Source organism: Myotis yumanensis, unplaced genomic scaffold, assembly GCF_028538775.1.
Source record: "Myotis yumanensis isolate MYYU_CA2020_CCGP unplaced genomic scaffold, mMyoYum1.0.hap1 SCAF_8, whole genome shotgun sequence".
Lineage (NCBI taxonomy): Eukaryota > Metazoa > Chordata > Mammalia > Chiroptera > Vespertilionidae > Myotis > Myotis yumanensis.
In genome coordinates, this window is record NW_027223759.1 from 22,570,384 (window position 1) to 22,580,838 (window position 10,455).

A 10,455-nucleotide genomic window follows, 5' to 3' on the forward strand; every position below is an offset into this window, starting at 1 on the left:
GAAAGAATGGGGTGAAGATGTAAAACAGAAAGTCACTGGCTTTGGTTGGACAAGAAGAGAAGGAGTGGGAGTAAGAGTGAAAAGGTGGGTAGGGGCCAGATTATGGGAGTGAAGGAGATTGGGCGATGGGGGAGGGTAATTTGAAGGCTCTCTGAGGGTGTAGAACTGTGCTTTGAGAAGATTGATCTGGCAGCCATGTGGAAAAGAGGTTAGATGGGGGAGCAAATACTATAATGTAGCAGAGGTTGGGGTAATGGGGTCTGTATCAGTCAGGATTAATTTCCACCTGTATCAGTAACTTTCACAAGTAAACATTTATTTCTCTCTCATGAAAAAGAAGTGGTGGTTAACAGTCAAGAACTGATGTGTAGGCTCCATAGTTATCAGGTATCTAGTCTTCTATAGTTCTTTGCTTGCCATCCCTAGGGAGCTGCCATTCTTATCAGCATCCAGTGGAAGAGCATGTTTTCTTAAGGGAAACGCACCAGAAGTTCCACAGAACACTTTTACTTACTTCTCATTGGCTAGAACTTTGTTCGTGGCCACACTTAATCGGAAGGGAGTCTGGAAAATGGAGTCTTTTAACTGGGTGGCTATATGTCTGACTAAGACTGAGGGTTATGTTATTAAGAAGAAAGGGGAGAAGGACTGTAGGGGAAGACAACTGGTAGACTCTGTCTCAGAGCCGGGCTTCAAGTAGTGACAAAGAGAATGAAGAAAAAGGGGAGAATATATGAGACACTCATTGACATAATGACTGGGCTTGACAACTGATTAGAAATGGCATGAAAATAAGAGAGATTTGGAGTCTGGGTAAAAGGAAGTGGAGAAACGATCGTTAATACATACCAGGCACTGTTCTAAGTGCTTTCACATGTAGTTCACATTGATTCCTTATAACAAACCTATGAGATAGGTCCTAGTATTATTATCTCTATTTTGCTGATGAAGAAAATTGCGTGTAGGGTGGGTAAGTTGCTTGCCCAAAATAATACTATCAGCAGCAGAACCAGAATTTGAACCCAGGCAGCTGGTTCCAGAAACTGTGTCCTTAGCCATCATGCTTGTGGTGGGAATGAACAGTTAGAGGAGACACAAGGATACTTAGCTTCATGTGCTCATACTAAGTCTTTTATCCACATTGTTCCTCCTTCCCCTTGAATATATTTAACTTCTCTAGTGCTCAGTGGTAGATGGCAAAGAAAATTTGCTGAATTGATTTTTGCATTGGGCTTGGAAGAACACTCCAAGATCTGACAACTTGTCCCTTCTTTTGGTCATTGACAATTTCATGCCTTGGCCTGGAGTGGGCACTGTTCACTATCAATGCCTTGTGGGACCCAGGGGATGGGTTCTGGGGGCTGCATCTTGGATATTTCCCACTTTGTCAGGAAGTAGATTGCCTGAAACCTATGTTTGAATGGGGCAAGAGAAGAAGGAAGAGTTAAAAGGAAGCCTGTAGGTCTCAGAACCTTGAAAGAATGGATGGGGAAGCAGGAAGATGGGCTCTGGATAGACTGAAAAATGGGGAGCTCCTCATATGGTTTCTGGGGGACAGTGGGCAGCTCTGTGCTCCAAGAACTTGGGGATATAGTTCTGGAAAGGACAGAAGGGATTTGTTTTGTGGCCGGCTGTAACTTGAAAACAATATTCTCTGTCTGCCATTGCTGTTTTGCAGAAAGCATGATTGAGGTCAAGTCTGTGTCAGGGCTAAAGACCAAGAATAGAGTAATGTCTGCAGAGAGGACAACTAGCAAATTTCTTAATTAGGGTTGGGTTCCTATTTCTCCAGTCAATTCTAATCACTTGTTAGGTTTTAAGTCAGCTCTTTTGGCGAGCAGTGTGCAGCTCTAGAGTTCAGACAATGAGGACCCAGTGATTATGGATAAAGTAATACAGACCTGGCCTCTCCTTCTGTAAAAATATTATCACAAAACTTATTTCTTGAGACTATGAGGATTCAAAGAATTAATATGTGAAAGTGTTGGCAAGCTCTCAAGTTTAGTTATTTATTATGTTAGTGATAATGATGGATATTAGTCATTAATGCCTACTGGAAAATGACTCTGTACTTAAATTTCATGCTTCATTGGATCCCACTCACTTCCATTTCTTATCAAGGTACGTACTTCACTGACACCTGTAATCAAAGCTTGGAGATTTACTTAGGCACCAAAAGATTAATCATGACAAAAATCATGAAGTTTCTCATTTTTTTCTTGTTCTTTGGGCATTAGCCATCATCCCTGGGATGTGACCTCCTCATCTAACTCTTATGGGAATCTGTGCTTATATATATGTTTAGAAAATGTCTTGTTGAAAGGCTGCAGTCAGTAGACTGTGGGAAAGGTGCTTTCTTTGAACAAAAATCTCATACTGGAATAGATCTTGATGTTTTGCTACATAGTGCCTCCATTCTAGGTTGTTACTGAATACTTCCTCTTTCCATTCCTTGTCTTTTTTCTTTCCCTCAACTAGGATTTAATTGCAAGAGACCAAATTCATCTGTAATTTTTCTGTCCCAAAGATACAGACAGGAATAAGATGTATTTCCATCCTCTGTAAGCTCACCATCTGGGATGGAAGACAGAATTGAAAATAAATAATTGTAATATGATGAGACAAGTGCCACTGAATTAATATATTTGTGGTGCAGAGGTGGCATTTCAACAGGAAGTAAATGCATTTTGGCATTATCCCTGTCTAAATATGCAACCCTAGAACTCACCCATCACTCAGCAAAACTGACTCTTCCTGCTTCTTATGTTAATTTCACAATCCTTTTCACTTCAGGGATCTGGAAATAATTTGAGTTTTATTAGTTCAGTCTCTTCTTTCTTTCATCTTATTGTGCTTCTTAATGCCTAGTTTATTATTTGTTATGCAAAATACATTAGATCATCCCTCTCACCTCCATTCTCCCCAGTGATCTTTGTATGTGTTTTTATTTTTCCATTATAAATTTTTAATGTGTATAACTGTTTGTTTCTTTAAAATCCAACCTTGCCCCATCACATTTGCAAAAATCTGAAAGCTTGACAATATACTTCTTGGCGTGGCTACAGGGAAACAGGTATTCTCATATATTGTTGGTGGGAATGAAAAATGGTACAATTCCTATCGAGTGAAACTTGGTAATATTAACAAAACTAAATGTGCATTTATTCTTTTTTTTTTTAACATATCAGTTATTTAATCGGGTTCTTATAAGAAATTCAGAACACCAGTTTGTGAGGATAAAGTCCATTGGTGAGAGCGAACAGAGAGCGGAGGTAGCCCTGGAGCTGAGGAGCAGCTTTGATTTTTGGCAGAATTTGTGAGTCCACAGCTTTCTGGTCAACCTTGCGCTGTTCTGTAATCTCATATTTCTCTTTCTCTGTGTTGAAGATCTTGCCCTCCTGGTGTCTGGGCTTGCACAGCTTCTTCTTGAAGTAAGCACCAGTGAGATGTTTGGGGATTTTCACACCACTGATATCAAGTTTGGTGGAGGTGGCGATGACAAATTTCTGGTGTGTTCTACGAAGAGGAACTCGATTGAGGGACAGAGGTCCAGTCACAAGTAGCAAGCCACTGCCCCGCTGCTTCAGGAAAACCACTCTCTTGCCTCTGTGCGCCCAGTGAGGATGATCAGAATGGTCCCAGGAGTGATGCTGGCCCACAGTCTCCGCACATGCTGACTGAAGGGTTTCTTGCCATGGCTCAGCAGCTTTCCAGGCACATCTTCAATAGGATAATATCTAGGCATTTTGCGGAGTTTAACCACTCGGGTACCGCCATTCTTGTCGCCACCAATTGGTTTTGTGACAGTAGCAAGAACTTTCTCCTTCTTTTTCTTTTCAATCCTGGATTTAGGGGCTGAATACTTCCTCTTGTACATGGCCTTTCGAGAATACACAGCTGACCTGGAGTATCTGCCAATTCCTCTGATGAGGACAGGCTTTCGGCTGCAGTGGGGCTTCTCCTTCTTAGGGGCCTTAACCTTGCCGCCGGCATCGGCCTTCTTCTTGGCTTCAGGTTTCTTCTCCTTAGTATCAGGCTTCTTCTCCTTAGCATCCGGCTTCTCGGTTTTCTTTTCATTTGCCATCTTGCAAGATGGGAAAGAGAACTCTGTGCATTTATTCTTTTTTTAAAAAAAGTTTCTTTATTGGTTAAGGTATTACAAATGTGTCCTCATCCTCCCATACCTCCCCCTCCCCCCCGCCCTACTCATGTTCTCATCCCCCTGTTGTCCATGTCCATTGGTTTGGCTTATATGCATGCATACAAGTCCTTTGGTTGATCTCTTCCCCTTACCCCCACCCTCCCCTACTTTCCCTCTGGTGATTGATAGTCTGATCGCTGTTTCTCTGTCTTTGGATCTGTCCCTGTTCATCAGTCTATGTAGTTCTCTATATTCCACAAATGAGTGAGATCATGTGGTATTTATCTTTCTCTGACTGGCTTATTTCACTTAGCATAATGCTCTCCAGTTCCATCCATGCTGTTGCAAATGGCAAGAGTTCCTTCTTTTTTACCACAGCGTAGTATTCCATTGTGTAGACGTACCACAGTTTTTTAATCCATTCATCTGCTGATAGGCACTTAGGCTGTTTCCAAATCTTAGCTCTGTGCATTTATTCTTTATCCAACAATCTGACTTCTAGGATTTTATCCTTATATATTTCCAACAATGTGAAAATACAAATACACAGGTTACTCATATACAAACATAAATGTTTGTATTTGTAATATTATACTTATATGTCACAAATATACAAAGCACAAATATCACAAGGTAGTATTATTTCTAATCACAAATCATTGGAAACCACCTCAATGTCCAGACATAGGAAACAAAAAACTATGCTACTCACACACAATGGAGCACAATGCAATGTAAACAAGCATGAGGAAGATCTCCAAGATATGGAGTGATTTCTATACAGTATTGTTAAGTGAAAAAAGCAAAGTGAATAAAGAACATGCATAATATGCACCTTTTATGTTAGAAGTTCAGAAAACATATAAATGTGCTTATCTTTACAAACAAAATACAGAAAGGACAAATCAGGAAACATTAAAGTTGGTTACCTATAAGAGGTGGCGGGAATAGGGTAGAAGAGATATAGAGGGAATAATATTTCTCTGAATATATCTTTTTGCATAGTTTTGTTAATGTTATGAAGGTTCAAAAGTAAAATTAAAAAGGACGAGAAGGGGGAAAATTCATCCCTAAAATTGAAAGCAAATTGAAACAAATCACCCAATTACATTTCAAATGAACACTACAATCATACCGAAGGAAGAGAGAGAAAAAAGAAATGACTAATCCAAGTTACTTATGAATGCAGCATCTGACTATATACTCTCAGTCTTAGGTGAGGGTATAGTAGGAGGTTACTCAGAAATCTTTTTCTTAGGCTTGTGTATTTGTTTTGTTTATTTTTTTTAGTGTTAGGAAAAAGTGATTCTGAAGCACTTTTGTATGGTTTATCGGATTGAGCAAATGAGTAAATGTATTATTGTTTTTGGGAGCCAGGGTTCTTGCTAGGGAAGAAGACTCATAATATGGAAAGGGCAAGGCAAGAAAGAACTCTGTTTGGATACATAAAAATTGGAGGTATTAGTGTGTATCATGTTTCTATAATATATATGTGATTATGCATGTGTATGCATGTGTAGATATATCTTTGTATATATATGTACAGAGCTATTATCTAGCTCTGTCTGTTGAAAGGGCCATGAAGCAATAACATCTCAATAGCACTGAGCACACCTAGTGCCCAGATCTTGGTGTCTAATACTGTTCCCCACTAAAAGGAACCAAGGCTCCTGGGAGAAATAGCTGATTCCAGGGCAGGGTAGGTATGAGATGAACTGGAACATTTTGTTATACTAGAAATTAGGCAAGTACTCAAAAAGAGATGGTAGCATGTCACAAAGACACAGTAGCCAGCTTGAAAGGACTCCTACTAGTTAAATCAGATACAATTTGAATATCAAAATAAATTAAGTACAATAGTGAATCATAAACTATTAAAAATAAGAACTTATGAGTCCATACCAATAATAAATGGATATATTAATAATAAATATATGGGGAGAAGGGAGGGCTCTTGTTTATAGTGAAATGATAAAGGCCAACTGGTAAATTGGTAGAGGTGCTAGGGTTTGAAAGTTAGTGTTTTGCAATCCTTATGGTAAAGATTAGGTCAATCAAGAATCATCAATGCACACTAAACTTAGGGGGAGATTTAGATAACAAGCAGGATATTTGTATGGTCTTAAAGTATCTCCCACAGACTGATTACTATTTCCAAGAGAAAGAATAGGAATTATAAAGTGGAGACATTTGACATCTTGACTGATTGACCACAATTTGCATCAGCAATGAGAACAGATGGACATCATGTGCCTCTAGATGTGATACTCTGAGAACAATACTGCAGCACCCATGTCATATTACTGCCAAGAATGTATTGAAGCTTAATCATGAGGAAACATTAGACAAACTCTAAATGAGAAATACTCTATTAAAAACTGAGGAGAGGGCAGGTCTGTACTAAAAACCACCATTATCATGAATGACCAAGAAAGGCTGCAGAAATGTTCCAGATTAAAGAAGGAGACAAGACAACAGAATGCAATCCCTGCCCCTAGACTAGGTTGTATACTGGAGGGGAAACTACTGTAAGGACATAAATGTGTCAATGGATAAAAATGGGATATTGGACAGATTAGATAAAAGTGTTGTTCCAATGTTAAATTTACTAAAGATGATAACCATACTAGATAGTTGTGTAAGAAAATGCCTCTGGATGTGGAGAAAAAGGAACACTTGTGCACTGCTGGTGGGAATGCAGACTGGTGCAGCCACTATGGAAGACAGTATGGAGTTTCCTCAAAAAACTAAAGATGGAACTCCCATTTGACCCTGTGATCCCACTTCTAGGAATATATCCCAAGAAACCAGAAACACCAATCAGAAAGGATATGTGCACCCATATGTTCATAGCAGCACAATTCAACATAGCTAAGATCTGGAAACAGCCTAAGTGCCCATCAGTAGATGAATGGATTAGGAAACTGTGGTACATCTACACGATGGAATATTATGCTGCTGTAAAAAAGAAGGAACTCTTACCATTTGCAACAGCATGGATGGAACTGGAGAACATTAAGCTAAGTGAAATAAGCCAGTCAATGAAGGAAAAATACCACATGATCTCACTCATTCATGGATAATAAAGACCATTACAAACTTTTGAACAATATTAGATACAAAGGCAGAGCTGCCTCAAACTGATTGTCAAACTGCAGTGGGAAGACCAGGAAGGATTGGGGGGCAGGAGGGAGGGGGGTAAGAGATCAACCGAAGGACTTGTATGCATGCATATAAGGATAACTAATGGACATAAGACACTGGGGGGTAAGGGAGGGCAGGGGATTGTCAAGGGCGGGGGGCGGGGGGGGGGAAAGGACACATATGTAATACCCTTTATAATACTTTTAGCAAAAAATAAAAATTAAAAAAAAAGAAAGAAAATGCCTCTGTTCATAGGAAATATAATTGAGGTATCTAGGGGTAAGTGGCCACAAATATATATGTATATATGTAACTTTCCCTAAAGTGATTCAAGGGAATATATGTGGTTGGGGAGGGAGGGAGAGAGAGAGAGAGAGAGAGAATAATAAAGCAAATGGGCAAATTGTTAGCAATAGGTGAAATTCAGAAAAAAGTAAATCAGGTGTTCTTGTATTATTTTTATTCTTGTAACTTTTCTCTAAGTTTAAAGTTATTTCCAAATAAAAAGTTTTAAAAAATCAGTCTTGCATATCTGCATTGGTGCAGGAACATTTCTCTCCCTAATATTCTGCTTGTTGGTGTTGGTTCTGGGGACCATGTTGATGTCTGATTACTTGTTACAATAGATAACATCAGTAATCTAAAAGAAAAAAACACTTTTATTTTGGTAGTGAAGCTCTTGCAAATGAAATTTCATGTGGAATGTCAAGCTGTAGAAGAGATGGAAGAAGGGTTGCTCTGATTGTTGGGGGGAGTATAAGTCTACTTCACCTTCCACTCCCAGTTGGGCAGCTCTGAGGCACCTCCAGAGAATGGAGTTTGACAACCAGTGCTCTCAATTACACTGGGCATGGTCCAACTGACCTTATTAACCACTGAATGAGTGACTGTATTGTGACTGGGTGAAAACCTCAGGATTACTTCAGAGCAGTTGACTTGTGTTTTTTGGACATGTCCTAATGGGTTCTTTCAGTGATAAATGACCAGTTCCTTTCCTACCTCTCCATGAGGTTATTCTGTCCTTGGCCTGTGGTTCACACTTGACAGCTATTCAGCAACCAGGCCCTGTATGTCAAGCTCAGTGTGCAATTATTTCCAAGAATCGAGTTGGTTCAGAAGAAAAGTGTGTAGATAAGGCTCATGGAAATAGAATCATATTTTCTTGTCACTGCTTCATGGTTGTTTGGGATATATTTTCAAATGGCTGTGGTGCCTCGCAGATGGGACTTAGGTTTATTAAACCATCTGCTTCCTTTCCTTTTCTTTCAGGTAGTTAAGAATCTTTAACACATTTGTTGAAGAGGATATTGGCATTTAAATAAATCTTTGGCAAACCCTTTTGTAAAGTGACTTAATACCCTTCCAAGTTAACTACTCTGAAAGTTGGAATCTCCATATATTTATTTTAAAACTCAAACCCAAGTCAACCAAAATGTAAGAGTATTACTTATTCAGCAAACCTTGGAAGATTGTATATAACAAAATCATTTTGTTTAAGAAGATGTAGCCAAAACAGAAACAGACACATAGATGCAGAGAACAAACTGATGGTTGCCAGAGGAGATTGTGTTGGGAAGGAGGGGGCCGCTGGGTGAAAAATGTGAAGGGATTAAGAAGTACAAATTGGTAGTTACAAAATAGTTATGGGGGTGTAAAATATAGGGTAATAACTAAGTATGGTGCTAGGTGGGTACTTGAAATATTGGGGGGATCACTTTGTAAATTATGATTGTTTAACCACTATGCTGTATACCTGAAACTAATATAAAATAATATTTTTTAAAAAAGACATAGCCATCTTAGTGACTTGCCTCAAGTCTCTATAAGGCTTTTTGTAGGGCCAAGACCCTAACTGCTACCTGCCCCATTGTTCTTTTCATAGGAAGACAAATATCCCCTAGGGCAGTGGTCGACAAACTCATCAGTCAACAGAGACAAATATCAACAGTACGATTGAAATTTCTTTTGAGAGCCAAATTTTTTAAACTTAAACTATATAGGTAGGTACATTGTTATTAACTTAATTAGGGTACTCCTAAGACTTAGGGAGAACCACACTCAAGGGGCCAAAGAGCCGCACATGGCTTGCGAGCCGCAGTTTGCCGACCACGGCGGGCCTAGGGTGAACTGAGGATAGAGGTGGCTCTTGGATTTTATCTCTTATAACAATTTCTGTTGATTGGTAGTGACTTCCTCCAGTCCTATGTTGAGAGGGATTTTGGGATAGCATCTGTTCTAGTAAGAATGAGTGTTATGATCAATTTATGTTGTCTGTTTGGGGTATAGAATAGGGAACTTATCCAGATCTATGCAACATATGTGGTGCTCCTGGTCTAAAAGTAACTCTCAGGGGCTCTGGTTGGAAAGAACACATGTCTGCATTGGCTATAAGCACCAGTCTATTTTATGTGCTCTCTTAGTAACAAGGAGCCTTAGCTATGAATCTGTAGGTTAGACATGGGAGGAACCAGAGACTCCTCACTGACACTTTGATGTTTTTCCTGTGCACATATGACAATACCACACAGGAATCCTTAGTGGAGGGTGTGGCAAAGGCAGTGTTAAAAATCTCCTATACTTAGTTTGGGTTTAACTGATTGGCATGTTCATCTTGATATTTTAGAATTCCAGTCTTTCTTTTTAAGATTTCAGAACCCTGAACTTTCTTGTACTTGTACAACCTCAGTGATATTTTTTTGCAACTTAAGTGGCAAGAAAAGCTGACCCTGGCAAAGCCCAACCTCTGTCAGAACCTTCCTCAGTACTGAGGCATGAGGAGCAGAATAGAAGAATTCAGAGACAATCTCTCTGTGAAGCTATGCCTGATCCTCATGAAGGCTGGAGAATTCTCCTCCTTTGAATCCCACAGCATGTTGTACCACTTTTTGGTGAGTTCTGTAGTGCTGCTTGGCTGCCTTCCACTGAGATCCCCTCATCCTTCCCTGCCCCTTTTGATGATAAGAACCTTCCAATGAAGCTTTAATCAGTAGCATTTTTTGAAATTTATTTTTTATTGATTTCAGAGAGGAAGGGAGAGGGAGAGATAAAAACATCAATGATGAGAGAATCATTGATTGGCTGCCTCCTGCACTCTCCACACTGGGGATGGAGCCCGTAACCTGGGCATGTGCCCTGACCAGGAATCAAACCGTGACCTCCTGGTTCATAGG

General features: G+C 39.6%; 1 pseudogene; it reads right to left on the minus strand.

Annotated features, from left to right (window-relative positions):
* Nucleotides 1-3,200: 3,200 nt before the first annotated feature.
* LOC139015559 (large ribosomal subunit protein eL6-like) lies at nt 3,201-3,837 on the minus strand (annotated as a pseudogene).
* Between the last annotated feature and the right edge of the window lie 6,618 nt (nt 3,838-10,455).